The sequence below is a fragment of the Oncorhynchus keta genome, chromosome 10 (genome assembly GCF_023373465.1).
Source record: "Oncorhynchus keta strain PuntledgeMale-10-30-2019 chromosome 10, Oket_V2, whole genome shotgun sequence".
NCBI lineage: Eukaryota > Metazoa > Chordata > Actinopteri > Salmoniformes > Salmonidae > Oncorhynchus > Oncorhynchus keta.
In genome coordinates this window covers 38,249,426-38,265,563 of record NC_068430.1, presented here as the reverse complement: position 1 = coordinate 38,265,563, position 16,138 = coordinate 38,249,426, and the positions used below count along the sequence as shown (strand labels likewise).

At 43.8% G+C, this 16,138-nt stretch overlaps 1 protein-coding gene and 2 long non-coding RNA genes across 9 annotated transcripts in view; 1 reads left to right on the top strand and 2 right to left on the bottom strand.

The window, feature by feature from the left end:
- Positions 1–16,138, bottom strand: part of LOC118388652 (retinoic acid receptor gamma-A-like) — a 73,839-nt gene that overhangs the window by 38,319 nt on the left and 19,382 nt on the right. The window lies entirely within an intron of this gene.
- LOC127932217 (uncharacterized) lies at positions 9,943–15,843 on the bottom strand. 3 transcript variants are annotated; one of them, XR_008144602.1, is made up of 3 exons: positions 15,735–15,843; positions 14,131–14,616; positions 9,943–14,076 (listed from the first exon to the last, which is right to left on the bottom strand). It is a non-coding gene; the product is annotated as an uncharacterized LOC127932217 (long non-coding RNA). The 3 variants fall into 3 exon arrangements; XR_008144603.1 differs by having other exon boundaries at positions 14,185–14,616; XR_008144604.1 differs by lacking the exon at positions 15,735–15,843 and adding exons at positions 15,251–15,358; positions 15,519–15,601 and having other exon boundaries at positions 9,943–14,562.
- On the top strand, positions 14,633–15,781 carry LOC127932218 (uncharacterized). 4 transcript variants are annotated; one of them, XR_008144607.1, is made up of 3 exons: positions 14,633–14,858; positions 14,913–15,602; positions 15,657–15,781. It is a non-coding gene; the product is annotated as an uncharacterized LOC127932218 (long non-coding RNA). The 4 variants fall into 4 exon arrangements; XR_008144606.1 differs by having other exon boundaries at positions 14,633–15,174; positions 15,227–15,602; XR_008144608.1 differs by having other exon boundaries at positions 14,633–15,388; positions 15,495–15,602.

Here is a 16,138-nt window from a genome sequence, read left to right as displayed (position 1 = left end):
TTGGCGCCCTGCACTTTCACTGGCTGTTGTCATATCGATCCTGTTAACGGGATTGCAGCCATAAGAAGTTTTTAAGGAGGCAGCATTGAATTGAGTACAGCCATATCTAACTGACAGGAAACAGTCCACCTATATCAATGAGTCGTTTTCTTCCCCTCACGCTCCAAACTGTGGAATACCACAGGGCAGCTGCCTTGGGCCACTTCTTTATTTAATATATACCAACGATATATATATATATATATTCCTTACGCCTTGTCTAAAACTCAAGCTACTATATTTGCAGATGATACTACAATTTATTCAAATAGACAATCGGTTCAACACATACAGCAAGCTCTACAAGTAGATCAGGGATATATCAGGGAGTGGTTTTGCTGGAACAAACTTTTTTGAACACCAAGTAAACCAAGGTTATGTTGGTCTGTTCCACCAGGAAAAGGCCTGGTCTGTCGTTCTGCCCCTGAACAGGCAGTTAACCCACTGTTCCCAGGCCGTCATTGAAAATAAGAATGTGTTCTTAACTGACTTGCCTGGTTAAATAAAGGTAAATTAAAAATAAAAAAAACATTGAAGTATAACAAATTGGAAGGTTATGAGGTACTGGTCAATATGTCAGTGTATTATGTCTGTTTGTAACAGTGAAATGTGAAAATGTGATTGTATTTTAATGTTTAAGGACTCTTGAAAAGATTAGTCCAAATGAGGACTAAAAGAGATCCTACTAAAATCAAATAATATCAAATACATCATCTCTATCGCTCTACCTCATCTCTCGCTCTACCTCATCTCTCTCATCTCTCTACCTCTCTACCTCATCTCTATCTCCCTAGCTCATCTCTCAATTAAATTCCATTCAATTAAAGGGATTTATATGCCTGGGAAAGATACAGTACCAGTCAAAAGCTTGGACACACCTACTCATTCCAGGGTTTTTCTTTATTTGTACTATTTTCTACATGCAATAACATGAAATAACACATATGGAATAATGTAGTAACCAAAAAGGTGTAAAACAAATCAGAATATATTTTATGTTTGAGATTCCTCAAAGTAGCCACCCTTTGCCTTGATGACAGCTTTGCACACTCTTGGAATTTTCCCTTGAATGACTTTTGACCGGTACTGTATGTTTACATTGCCAAAGCAGGTGAAATAGATAATAAACAAAGGTGAAATTAGCAATAAAAAAGGAACAGTAAACATTACACTCACAGAAGTTCCAAAGGAATAGAGACATTGAAAATGTCATATTATGGCTATATACAGTGCTGTAACGATATGCAAATAGTGGGAGTACAAAATGGAAAATAAATAAACATAAATATCGGTTGTATTTACAATGGTGTTTGTTCTTCACTGGTTGCCCTTTTCTTGTGGCAACAGGTCACACATATTGCTGCTCTGATTGCACACTGTGGTATTTAACCCAGTAGATATGGGAGTTTATCAAAATTGTATTTGTTTTCAAATACTTTGTGTGTCTGTGCAATCTGAGGGAAATATGTGTCTCTAATATGGTCATACATTTGTCAGAAGGTTAGGAAGTGCAGCTCAGTTTCCACTTCATTTTGTGGACAGGGAGCACATAACCTGTCTTCTCTTGAGAACCAGGTCTGCTTACAACGGCCTCTCTCAATAGCAAGGCTATGCTCAGTGATTCTGTGCATAGTCAAAGCTTTCTTTACTTTTGGGTCAGTCACAGTGGTCAGGTATTTTGTCACTATGTACTCTCTGTTTAGGGCCAAATAGCATTCTAGTTTGCTCAGAGTTTTTGTTAGTTCTTTCCAATGTGTCAAGTAATTATCTTTTTGTTTTCTCATGATTTGGTTGGGTCTAATTGTGTTGCTGTCCTGGGGCTCTGTGGGGTCTGTTTGTGTTTGTGAACAGAGCCCCAGGACTAGCTTGCTTAGGGGACTCTTCTCCAGATTCATCTCTCTGTAGGTGATGACTTTGTTATGGAATGATTGGGAATCGCTTCCTTGTCGGTGGTTGTCGAATTTAACGGCTCTTTACTGGATTTTGATAATTAGCAGGTATCGGACAAATTTTGCTCTGCTGCATTGTTTGGAGTTTTTCTGTTTTGTGCTTTTCCCTCTCTCTACCTCATGTCTCTCTTTCTCATCTCTCTCTAAATTCAATTCAAATGGCTTTATTGGCATGGGAAATATATGTTTACATTGTGAAACAGTAAGTAAACATGACACTCACAAAAGTTTCAAAAGAATAGAGACTCTCTCTCTCTTTCTCCCTCCCTGGTTTGTGTTTTCAACTCTTTCAGATTCTCTCTCTTCCCTCTTCATCTGGCTTGTGTTGCCTTTCTAATTCAATTCATTACATTCAGTTGATTTGCCCAGCCCTGGGGTTATTGACTACTTCAGCCCCATTAAAACCACGCTTCCCCCACAAGCCATCTCAATTGCCGTGACTTTGGATACTTCATACGCTCTCTATACGGTCAACTCCACCCTCCTGCTCCCTTCCCTTCCTTCCCTCGTTCACGAGGGATGAACTCTGGAAGAAACCCCCACTGGGGCTCTAACTCCCCCTCCAAACTTCTCCGGCTCTTCTCCTCCCCTCCTTCCCTGGTTTCTGTTCCTTCCCTGGCTCACTTTTCTTCTGATCACTCTGTTTTTTGGATTCTCATTATCCATAATGATTTCCCTTATTGTATAATTGCAAATTTGCTGTTATGTCAATATCTTCCCCATTATGTTGATGTACTGTTGCATCATTTTTCTCTCTTTTACTCTTTCTCTCTGCCTCTCTTCCTCTTTTTCGCTCTCTTTTCTCTCACTATGGAAGTTTTAGGGTCAACTGAACAATAGTGAAACTTCCAAGAAAACAGTCACTCTTTTCATAATGCTCTGGCCTCTTTTTGCCTTTGCTTTGTTCATGTAAGCAATTCCCCCACCAAGCATGTCCCTCTCTTAGTCTCAACATTTTTACCTGTCTTTCAACACGTCACACACGCTCGTGCACACACACACACACACACACACACACACACACACACACACACACACACACACACACACACACACACACACACACACACACACACACACACACACACACACACACACACACACACACACTTCTCTGTGACTCACAGCAGTGAGCGTAGCTGCACAATCTCAGCCTGCTCTGTTCTCTCCACACCTTGGGACAATTACAGCCCCCCTTACCCCCTCAAATCCCCCTTCCTACAGCTTCCAGCCCCAGGACCGAGGAAAGAGAGACAGAAACGAAAGAGGGAATGCAGACAGGAAAAGGGCGGTCCATTCTTTCTTTCTTTCTCTCTCCAACTCTTTTTCTAACACATGCACTCACACACATGCACACACACGCACATACACACACATAGTACACACACATAGTACACACAAAGTCACATTCCAGCTCCTCACAGGGCATTTCAGAATCTGGTTCCTCAGCTATTCATCCTGTCATCATCTCTGAGAGAAACACACAGGCAAGAACAATGGGCTCTCTCTGTCTTTCATAACAGCAGCACTAACAGTATGGGCACAAATCACAATGTGTTCATCAATAAAGCTGCAGCCACAATTATGGTCTCATTTAAGGGGCTGCATTTTGTGTGGTATTTGCCTGTCTTGGAATGTACAGCATTTGCTCATAAATCCAAACCTGTCTATCAGACCGTGGATCATTCTAAATGAGAAAGCTTATAGTAATCTTGACATTGTAGTGATAAATAACACAGTCTGAGGATGATGAACAAAGCCAGGAAGAGGTTTGGATCAGGAAGAGATCCATGAAGTCCTACATAAGTTTAGTGCCTATACATGACGAAGACAAAATGCTATTATTATTTTTGACTATTATGATAATTAGGAATCTTGATTGTCGGGATTCTCTGTTTGTATGAGCGCTCGTGAAAGGCTTTGGTGCGTCGGCCAGACAAGGCAAATTGCCCTCCTCCTTGGACTGCAACCACCTAGTGAGCTCCATTGGACCACCTTGCTCTCAACACCACGCCTTTATTTATGCAGAAGATTTTCATTGGTTTATGTTTGTGTCCAACTCTTGTCAAAGGATACTTAATCTTCATCTGTCATCATGTGGAGTCAGCCACACTACCCACAGCCACCATCTGGGCATTTCTTTGGATTTTGTTCCTGACTCAAGTTTCTCTTCTAAACAACTACATTTAAAAAATAATTAAAAAAATAACAATTAGTGTTTCTTTCTGAAGGAAGGGACTCATTCTCTGATTTATGTGTGTTTCGTCTTGTTGCGCACCCTGTTCTGATGACATTTGGGGCAGAATAAAAAGGGTGGAAACATTTTTCAACCAGAATTGAATTAACTTCCCCACATTATCTTTCACCATAAACACATTCTATCTCCCTCTCTTGATCACTGTCACACACACACACACACACACACACACACACACACACACACACACACACACACACACACACACACACACGCACGCAAACACGCACGCACGCACGCACGCACACACACACACACACACACACACACACACACACACACACACACACACACACACACACACACACACACACACACACACACACACACACACACACACAGGCCTCTCTGCTGGTTGAGAGCTGGGACCAGAAATTCCAACCGATTTTATATAAATAAATAATTAGACACAATGCCCTGTTTGTTCTGGGCCCCTTCAGTACCACAGAAACCTTTACTTTTAGGCCATTCTCGTTATTTGTTTTCATCAAAATGTGGCATTAATTTTAATCGCTTTGTTTTCCATCTCATCTCTGACTGCTTCTGACCAGGCTGTCTAGGCAGACCTCCAAGAGCCGCAGGCTTATATGACAGCAGAACGTGTTTGTGTGTCTGCAGGGCCATAGATACATAATGAGGACACCGAATTGTTTCCAATACTCTTTTAATTTTTTTTGATAAGAACTCCATCAGGTCTCAACTTACAGCTGAGAGGTAGAATAGTAAAAGACACAAGTTTCCTATACTGCGACCTGGCCAAGATAAAGCAAATCAGCGGGACACAAACAACACAGAGTTACAGATGGAATAAACAAAACATACGGTCAATAACACAATAGAAAAGTATATGTACAGTGTGTGCAAATTAAGTAAGATTATGGAAGTAAGGCAATAAATAGGCCATAGTGGCAAAATAATTACAATTTAGCAATTAAAAACTGAAGTGATAGATGTGCAGAAGATGAATGTGCAAGTAGAGATACTGGGGTGCAAAGGAGCAAAAAAATAAATAACAATATGGGAATGAGATAGTTGGATGGGCTATTTACAGATGGGCTATGTACAGGTGCAATGATCTGTAAGCTGCTCTGACAGCTGATGCTTAAAGTTAGTGAGGGAGATAAAACTCTCCAGCTTCAGTTATTTTTGCAATTCGTTCCAGTCATTGGCAGCAGAGAACTGGAAGGAAAGGCGGCCAAAATAGGAGTTGGCTTTGGGGGTGTCCAGTGTAATATACCTGCTGGAGCGCATTCTACAGGTGCATGCTGCTATGGTGACCAGTGAGCTGAGATTAGGCAGGGCTTTACCTAGCAAAGACTTATAGATGACCTGGAGCCAGTGGATTTGGTGACAAATATGAAGCGAGGGCCAGCCAACGAGAGCATAGTAGGTAGTATATGGGTCATTGGTGACAAAACGGATGGGACTGTGATAGACTGCATCCAATTTGCTGAGTAGAGTGTTGGAGTCTATTTTGTAAATGACATCGCCTAAGTCAAGGATCAGTAGGACAGTCCGTTTTACGAGGGTGTGTTTGGCAGCATGAATGAAGGATGCTTTGTTGCGAAATAGGAAGCGAATTCTAGATTTAATTTTGGATTGGAGATGCTTAATGCGAGTCTGGAAGGAGAGTTTACAGTCTAACCAGACACCTATGTATTTGTAGTTGTCCACATATTCTAGGTCACAACCGTCCAGACTAGTGATGCTGGATGGGTTGGCTGGTGCGGGCAGCGATCGGTTGAAGAACATGCATTTTGTTTTACTTGCATTTAAGAGCAGTTGGAGGCCACGGAAGGAGAGTTGTATGGCATTTAAGTTCATCTGGAGGTTTGTTAACACAGTGTCCAAAGAAGGGCCAGAAGTATACAGAATGGTGTCATTGCGTAGAGGTCGATCAGAGAATCACCAACAGCAAGAGCGACATCATTGATGTATACAGAGAAGAGAGTTGGCCCGAGAATTGAACCCTGTGGCACCCCCATAGAGACTACCAGAGGTCCGGACAACATGCCCTCTGATTTGACACACTGAACTCTGTCTGAGAAGTAGTTGGTGAACCAGGCGAGGCAGTCACGGCTGTTGAGTCTGCCGATAAGGATGCGGTGATTGACAGAGTCTAAATCCTTGGCCAGGTCGACGAATGTGGCTGCACAGTATTGTCTTTTATCGATGGCGGTTATGATATCGTTTAGGTCCTAGAGCGTGGCTGAGGTGCACCCATGATCAGCTCGGAAACCGGATTGCATAGCGGAGAAGGTACGTGGGATTCGAAATGGTCAGTGATCTGTTTGTGAACTTGGCTTTCGAAGACCTTAGAAAGGCAGGATAGGATAGATATAGGTCTGTAACAGTTTGGGTCTAGAGTGTCTCCCCCTTTGAAGAGGGGGATGACCGCGGCAGCTTTCCAATCTTTGGGGATCTCAGACGATACAAAAGAGAGGTTGAACAGGCTAGTAATAGGGGTTGCAACAATTACATCGGATAGTTTTAGAAATAGAGGGTCCAGATTGTCTATCCCAGCTGATTTGTAGGGGTCCAGATTTTGCAAGTCTTTCAGAACATCAGCTATATGGAATTGGGTGAAGGAGAATTTGGGGAGGCTTGGGGAAGTTGCTGTGGGGGGTGCAGAGCTGTTGACCGAGGTAGGGGTAGCCAGGTGGAAAGCATGGCCGTAGAACAATGCTTATTGAAATTCTCGATTATCATAGGTTTTTTGGGGTGACAGTGTTTACCAACCTCAGTGCAGTGGGCAGCTGGGAGGAGGTGCTCTTATTCTCCATGGACTTTACAGTGTCCCAGAATCTTTTGGAGTTTGTCTCTCCCTTTATCAATTCAATTCAGTTCAAGGGCTTTATTGGCATGGCAAACATATGTTAACATTGCCAAAGCAAGTGAAGTAGATATCTCGATCTCTCTATCTCTATTTATCTCTCTCTCCCGCTATCTCCCCTTCCTTTCTCTCTCTCTGTTTTTCTCTAGCTCTATCTCTCTCTCCCTCCCTCCCTCCCTCTCTCTGAGGGGCAGGGCTGAGATGTTATCAGGTATTAAGTGGTGCTAATGGACTCCCTGCCGTTTGGTCTGAAGACTCCAGATAATAGCAGAGATCAACAGATAACAGCCACTGTGACCAGATGAGCTGATTATCTCCCTGGTAGATCAGGACACACAAGCAGAGGCACACACACACACACAGCAATACCACAAAGTTTCCCTACTAACTCAATCGGGCAGCTACAGTGAGCTACAGAAGTATTCGGACAGTGACACACTGTTGGTTGTTTTGGCACTCTACTCCAGGACTTTTGATTTGAAATGATACAATGACTATGAGATTAAATTACCGACTGTCAGTTTTAACCGTTTAGAAATTACAGCACCTTTTGTACATAGTCCGCACATCTTACAGGACCAAACGTATTGGGACAAAGCCAAAAGAACAACAGAACATTTGTCACTGTCCCAATACTTTTGGAACTCACTGTATCTCTCTCACTGACACTGTGCTCAACAAGTACTTCTAATCTTGATGCCAGCATAGTAGATACTGCGTCGACTTGTCTGTGTGTGCGCGTGCATGTGTGGTGTGTGTGTGTGTGCGTGCATGTGCACTCACGACCCGGGTGCATACTCCTATCGTTTAGTGTCTGTGTGTGTGTTTGTCAGAGTGCGTCTGTGTGTGTGTGTGTGCTCGTCTGCAAGTGAGTGTGTGTTCTCCAGGCAGGATGTGTTGTCAGATTCCTCCCCAACCTTGGCTAAGCCAGGGGGTTTAATGGGGAGTCCTCTCTACTGCTCTCTGCCTCTTCCTCAAATCCCTATGGGATTGATTGAGCAGAGGGAGAGAGGGACGGAAGGAGGGAGGGACTGACATGTGAAAGCCTGACAAGGAGAACAGACAAGTTTGGACATGGAGGACAGGGAAAGCAGAGGGGGAGTCATGAGTGTTTTGTTTTACAAGTATTTTACCGTTTTTATGACCACTACACTGAATTGAAGGGCCGGCTACTTACTGTAAGTCATTTTGGATCAAAGTGTATGTTCATTGTTGAGATCATTGTTAGCATGAATGTTCAATTGTTATACTGTATTGGCAGATTTTCCTGACCATTCAACCTGACCAAGAAAAACCCTAGGCACTATTACATTTTTTTATTAACTTATCTCAATAGTTTCAAGTTCTACTAGTTAGTATTTAAGTAGTGTCAATAATGATGATTGTGGAACAAACTCAAAATACTCAAATGTCTAAGTTTTCGAACTCAAACCCATTTGTTTCCTCGAACCATTTGGGTTAGCGGTCCACTGCAACTTACGATCAAACTAACTTTGTCCAATGAAATGTACCAGTGTCATTTTTTTTTGTTCTCTCCAGCATCCATCTGTCAATGATCTGTTCCTCTCCAGGCTTCATTCCTGCAGTATTGACATCTATGTGTTTCTTGTGGTTATAGTCAGAGCCAGGGCACTAATAACAGAGCAAATTGCTCATACTCACAGTCACTACATGTCTGCTGGAGAGGAACAGAAATGACTGTACTGTGTATTTTTATTTAACTAGGCAAGTCAGTTAAGAACAAGTTCTTATTTTCAATGGTGGGTTAACTGCCTGTTCAGGGGCAGAACGACGGATTTGTACCGTGTCAGCTCGGGGATTTGAACTTGCAACCTTCCGGTTACAAGTCCAATGCTCTAACCACTAGGCTACCCTGGGACTGCTGGATATGTGTGTGTACATGTGTGTGTACATGTGTGTGTGTGTGTGTGTGTGCGTGCGTGCGTGCGTGCGTGTGTGTGTGTGTGTGGGTGCGTGCGTGCGTGCGTGCGTGCGTGCGTGTGTGTGTGTGTGTGTGTGTGTGTGTGTGTGTGTGTGTCAGACTTCAGTCTCCTTTCAACATGCTTAAAAGAGATAGTAGTATTTCAAATTATTTCCCACATGCTTTCTCCCTCACTCATCCCTCTACTTGTTCAACACACTATCACAGCTTATTGTGAAATAGACACAAATGAGATAATTAGACATTTGTGAGAGGCACAAAAAAGTTAATCACAACGCATCTTGTGTGTATTACATGATTTTCTGTCTTCATAACGCATTCATGTACATTTAGTGTCTATTTCACGATAATCTGTGATACTGGGTTGACTTTTTTCTCTCTCTCTGTGCTCACGGGTCTGTGTCAGTCTGCCCTAGTGCTGGAGTTACCCTCTCTCTCTCTCTCTCTCTCTCTCTCTCTCTCTCTCTCTCTCTCTCCCTCTCTCTGTGCTCACGGGTCTGTGTCAGTCTGCCCTAGTGCTGGAGTTACCCTCTCTCTCTCTTTCCCTCTCTCTTTCCCTCTCTCTTTCCCTCTCCCTTTCCCTCTCTCTTTCCCTCTCTCTCTCTCTCTCTCTCTCTCTCTCTCTCTCTCTCTCTCTCTCTCTCTGTGCTCACGGGTCTGTGTCAGTCTGCCCTAGTGCTGGAGTTACCCTCTCTCTCTCTTTCCCCTCTCTTTCTCTCTCTCTCCTCTCTCTCTCTCTCTCTCTCTCTCTCTCTCTCTCTCTCTCTCTCTCTCTGTGCTCACGGGTCTGTGTCAGTCTGCCCTAGTGCTGGAGTTACCCTCTCTCTCTCTTTCCCTCTCTCTTTCCCCTCTCCCCTCTCCTCTCTCTCTCTCTCTCTCTCTCTCTCTCTCTCTCTCTCTCTCTCTCTCTCTCTCTCTCTCTCTCTCTCTCTCTCTCTCTCAATTTAAGGGGCTTTATTGGCATGGCAAACATATGTTAACATTGCCAAAGCAAGTGAAATAGATAATAAACAAAAGTGAAATAAACAATAGAAGATTTACAGTAAATGTTACACTCAAAAGTTCCCAAGGAATAAAGACACTTAAAATGTCATATTATGTCTATATACAGTGTTGTAAAAATGTGCAAATAGTTCAAGTACAAAAGGGAAAATAAATAAACATAAATATCGGTTGTATTTACAACGGTCTTTGTTCTTCACTGGTTGCCCTTTTTTGTGGCAACAGATCACAAATCTTGCTGCTGTGATTGCACACTGTGATATTTCCCCCAGTAGATATGGGAGTTTATCAAATTTTGATTTGTTTTTTAATTCTTTGTGGATCTGTGTAATCTGAGGGAAATATGTGTCTCTAATATGGTCATACATACGTATGTCAGGAGGTTAGGAAGTGCAGCTCAGTTTCCACTTCATTTTGTGGGCAGTGAGCACATAGCCTGTCTTCTCTTGAGAACCAAGTCTGCCTTTGGCGGCCTTTCTCAATAGCAAGGCTATGCTCACTGAGTCTATACAAAGTCAAAGATTTTCTTATTTTTTGGTCAGTCACAGTGGTCAGGTATTCTGCCACGGTGTGCTCTCTGTTTAGGGCCATATTGCATTCTAGTTTGCTCATTTCTTGTGCAAATTCTTTCCATTGTGTCAAGTAATTATCTTTTTGTTTTCTCATGATTTGGTTGGTTTGTCCTGGGGCTCTGTGGGGTCTGTTTGTGTTTGTAAGCAGAGCCCCAGAACCAGCTTGCTTAGGGGGATCTTTTCCAGGCTAATTTCTCTGTATGTGATGGCTTTGTTATGGATGGTTTGGGAATTGTTTCCTTTTAGGTAGTTGTTGAATTTAACAGCTCTTTTCTGGATTTTGATCATTAGCGGGTATAGGTGCAGCAGACGGCTCTAGTGCCCTTGCCAATTCGTTATATATGTTGAAGAGGGTGGGTCTTAAGCTGCATCACTGTCTCACCCCCCGGCCCTGTGGAAAGAAATGTGTGTTTTTTGCCAATTTTAACCACACACTTGTAGTTTGTGAACATGTATTTGATAATGTTGTATGTTTTTCCCCCAACACCACTTTCCATCAATTTGTACAGCAGACCCTCAAATTGAGTCAAAACCTTTTTTTTAAAGGATGAGAAGACTTGCCTTTGTTTTGGTTTGTTTGTCAATTAGGTTGTGCAGGGTGAATACGTGTTCTGTCATACGGTCATTTGGCAAAAAGCCAATTTGACATTTGCTCAGTACATTTTCTTCATTGAGGAAGTTCATGGAGGTTTTTCCCAAGGTTGCTGTTGACACATATCCTCCGGTAGTTATTGGGGTCAAATTTGTCTCCACTTTTGTGGATTGGGTTGATCAGTCCTTAGTTCCAAATACTAGGGAAGATGCCAGAGCTGAGGATGATGTTAAAGAGTTTAAGTATATAGCCAATTGGAATTTGTGGTCTGTATATTTGATCATTTAATTTCAGATACTACAGGCCTTTTTCGGTTGGAGGGTTTGTATTTTTTCCTGTGGTTCATTCAATGTAATTGGAGAATCCAGTGGGTTCTAGTAGTCTTTAGTAGTTGATTATAAGATTTGCATTTGACCTTGTATATGTTTTTGCTGTTTGTTCTTTGTTATAGAACCCAAAGAATTGGAGAAGTTGTTTATCCATGCATCTCCGTTTTGGATAGATAACTCTTCATGTTGTCGTTTTATTCGAGTTTTCCAATTTTCCCAGAAGTGGTGGGAAAATGGATTCTTCAATTACATTGAGTTGATTTCTGATGTGCTGTTCCCTCTTTTTCCGTAGTGTATTTCTGTATTGTTTTAGTGATTCACCATAGTGAAGACATAGGCTCAGGTTTTCTGGGTCTCTATGGTTTTGGTTGGACAGGTTTCTCAACTTCTTTGTTAGGTTCTTGCATTCTTCATCAAACCATTTATCATTGTTGTTCATTTTCTTAGGTTGTCTGCTTGACATTTTCAGATGTGAAAGGGAGGCTGAGACGTCAAATATATTGTTTAGGTTTTCTACTGCCAAGTGTACACCTTCACTGTTACAGTGAAACATTTTGTCCAGGAAATTGTCTAGAAGGGATTGAATTTATTGTTGCCCAATGGTTTTTTGTTATTTTCTTTCCATCTATAGCATTTCTTAATATTATTCAGTTCCTTTGGCTTTGATGCCTCATGATTGAGCATCGCCTCATTTTAAGTGGAGTGTGATTTTCCTGTGATCTGAAAGGGGTGTCAGTAGACTGACTGTGAACGCTTTATCAAGAGACTCTGGGTTGAGGTCAGTGATAAAGTAGTCTACAATACTACTACCACTACTACCAAGAGATGAGCTATAGGTGTACCTACCATAGGAGTCCCCTCAAAGCCTACTATTGACTATGTACATACCCAGCATACCCAACAGAGTTGCAGGAGTTGTGACCCGTTTTTCTTTGTTTTGTTGTAGTAGTTGTGTCTAGGGGGGCATATGGTGAAGGGAATGCTGTCAACTCCAGGTAGGTGTTTGTCCCCCCTGTGTGCTGAGGGTGTCGGGTTCTTATCCAGTTCTGGCATTTAGGTCGCCACAGACTAGTACAAGTCCCTGAGCCTGGAATTTGTTGATCTCCCACTCTAGGATGGAGAAGCTGTCATCGTTAATGTATGGGGATTCTATTGGGGGATATAGGCAGCACACATGAGGACATTTTTCTCTGTTTAGATAATTTCCTGATTCATTTCTAGCCAGATGTAAAATGTTCCTCTTTTGACAAATTTAATTGAGTGGGTTAGGTCTGCTCTATACCAAATTAGCATACCCCCTGAGTCTCTTCCCTGTTTCACACCTGGTAGTTTGGTGGATGGGAATACCAGCTCTCTGTAACTTAGAGGGCAACCAGTGGGTCCATCTCTTTTATACCATGTTTCTTGTAGGATGACAATGTCTGTATTTGATGAAGTCTGGGTTCCTGCTGTTTAGGCCAAGGGCAGATGACCTCAGACCTTGTATATTCCAGGATGAGATAGTGAAAGCTTTGTGTGGTTTAGGCCCGGACCATCACAGTAGGTGTGAGCAGAGCATGTTGAGCATCTGATACATACCTCTTAGGTCGCAGGATGGGGCTTGTGCGGGTGTAGTAGAGGGGTTTAGGCCTGTTGCTCTGCTTCACGACCTGGGCATATGTTCTGCTGTCATGCTGAGGTCCTTGCCGCAGGGGCGGGTGGCATGGGGTGGGCAGATGGCACATTGGACTGATATGGGGGGCCTATATACGGTGTGGCCAGGGTTTGCTTGTGGTGTTCTTAGCTGGTTGTGGTGTGGCAGGTGATGCTGTGGTCTGGGTGTAGGTCCTCTGGCATGGGTTCTCTTGGTGCAGGTCCTTTGGGAGTTTTTTTTGCAGGTTTGGGAGGGTGTCTCGCTGGTCTGGGCGGGGTGGCTGTTGATCTGTTGTTCCTGTGTGAGGTGCTGGGGCTATGGTTGAGGGTGACGTCCTTCAGGGTCCTGGAAAAAGTTGGGATTGCTGCCTTGTAGAGGTGGACCTGGTTGTAAAGGCTGTTCAAGTCCAGGGTGGAGTTGTGGGCCAGGTAGACATTATGTTTTGAATCACAGTCTCGCGAAATGCTTGCATTCACCCACTGTATGGTGGCAGGGTGAAAGTATTTTCATGGTAGCAGGGTGACAACCACTTGTGCGTTGGGGAAAGTGGAAGAAGCTTTTTCAATCACACCCGCGAGTGCTGTTGCCACTCTTTCCTGAAGAGGGGTTGTGCTGGTCTGTTTTGTGGTCTTGTTCTGTCTGGATTGTGTGGACTAGTTCTCTGAGCTCCACTATGTCTCTCTCCAGCTCTCTGAATTTATCCGTCTCTATGATGGAGGAACAGTGCAGTTGTGGGACTGGGTGTGTTCAGTGCTGGGGGGATACCTCTCCTGCCATTGTTGGGCTCAATAGTTTTCACACATCTGACTTCACACTTCAGTGCTGACTGTCTGCAGGACAGTTTGAAGAGGTGTGATCAGTGCTGGGGGAATACCTATCTTCGTCTGCAGGACAGTTTGAAGAGGTGTGATCAGTGCTGGGGGAATACCTATCTTCGTCTGTAGGACAGTTTGAAGAGGTGTGATCAGTGCTGGGGGAATACCTATCTTCATCTGTAGGACAGTTTGAAGAGGTGTGATCAGTGCTGGGGGAATACCTATCTTCGTCTGCAGGACAGTTTGAAGAGGTGTGATCAGTGCTGGGGGAATACCTATCTTCATCTGTAGGACAGTTTGAAGAGGTGTGATCAGTGCTGGGGGAATACCTATCTTCGTCTGTAGGACAGTTTGAAGAGGTGTGATCAGTGCTGGGGGAATACCTATCTTCGTCTGTAGGACAGTTTGAAGAGGTGTGATCAGTGCTGGGGGAATACCTATCTTCGTCTGCAGGACAGTTTGAAGAGGTGTGATCAGTGCTGGGGGAATACCTATCTTCGTCTGCAGGACAGTTTGAAGAGGTGTGATCAGTGCTGGGGGAATACCTATCTTCATCTGTAGGACAGTTTGAAGAGGTGTGATCAGTGCTGGGGGAATACCTATCTTCGTCTGCAGGACAGTTTGAAGAGGTGTGATCAGTGCTGGGGGAATACCTATCTTCTTCTGCAGGACAGTTTGAAGAGGTGTGATCAGTGCTGGGGATATCTATCTTCGTCTGTAGGACAGTTTGAAGAGGTGTGATCAGTGCTGGGGGAATACCTATCTTCGTCTGTAGGACAGTTTGAAGAGGTGTGATCAGTGCTGGGGATATCTATCTTCGTCTGTAGGACAGTTTGAAGAGGTGTGATCAGTGCTGGGGGAATACCTATCTTCGTCTGTAGGACAGTTTGAAGAGGTGTGATCAGTGCTGGGGGAATACCTATCTTCGTCTGCAGGACAGTTTGAAGAGGTGTGATCAGTGCTGGGGATATCTATCTTCGTCTGTAGGACAGTTTGAAGAGGTGTGATCAGTGCTGGGGATATCTATCTTCGTCTGCAGGACAGTTTGAAGAGGTGTGATCAGTGCTGGGGATATCTATCTTCGTCTGCAGGACAGTTTGAAGAGGTGTGATCAGTGCTGGGGATATCTATCTTCGTCTGTAGGACAGTTTGAAGAGGTGTGATCAGTGCTGGGGGAATACCTATCTTCGTCTGTAGGACAGTTTGAAGAGGTGTGATCAGTGCTGGGGATATCTATCTTCGTCTGTAGGACAGTTTGAAGAGGTGTGATCAGTGCTGGGGGAATACCTATCTTCGTCTGTAGGACAGTTTGAAGAGGTGTGATCAGTGCTGGGGGAATACCTATCTTCGTCTGTAGGACAGTTTGAAGAGGTGTGATCAGTGCTGGGGGAATACCTATCTTCGTCTGCAGGACAGTTTGAAGAGGTGTGATCAGTGCTGGGGATATCTATCTTCGTCTGCAGGACAGTTTGAAGAGGTGTGATCAGTGCTGGGGGAATACCTATCTTCGTCTGTAGGACAGTTTGAAGAGGTGTGATCAGTGCTGGGGGAATACCTATCTTCATCTGTAGGACAGTTTGAAGAGGTGTGATCAGTGCTGGGGGAATACCTATCTTCGTCTGTAGGACAGTTTGAAGAGGTGTGATCAGTGCTGCGGGAATACCTATCTTCGTCTGTAGGACAGTTTGAAGAGGTGTGATCAGTGCTGGGGGAATACCTATCTTCGTCTGTAGGACAGTTTGAAGAGGTGTGATCAGTGCTGGGGGAATACCTATCTTCATCTGTAGGACAGTTTGAAGAGGTGTGATCAGTGCTGGGGGAATACCTATCTTCGTCTGTAGGACAGTTTGAAGAGGTGTGATCAGTGCTGGGGGAATACCTATCTTCGTCTGTAGGACAGTTTGAAGAGGTGTGATCAGTGCTGGGGGAATACCTATCTTCATCTGTAGGACAGTTTGAAGAGGTGTGATCAGTGCTGGGGGAATACCTATCTTCGTCTGCAGGACAGTTTGAAGAGGTGTGATCAGACTCACTCAGGATGGGGGAGTCGTCACAGAGAGAGAGAGATTTTCCTGCGGTGTGCTCTCTTTGATCCTGTAAAAGTCCTGCTGGAACTGCATGAGGATGCCCTGCACCATTACTGTCCCAGACTTGTACACGTTGACAGAGGTTGTT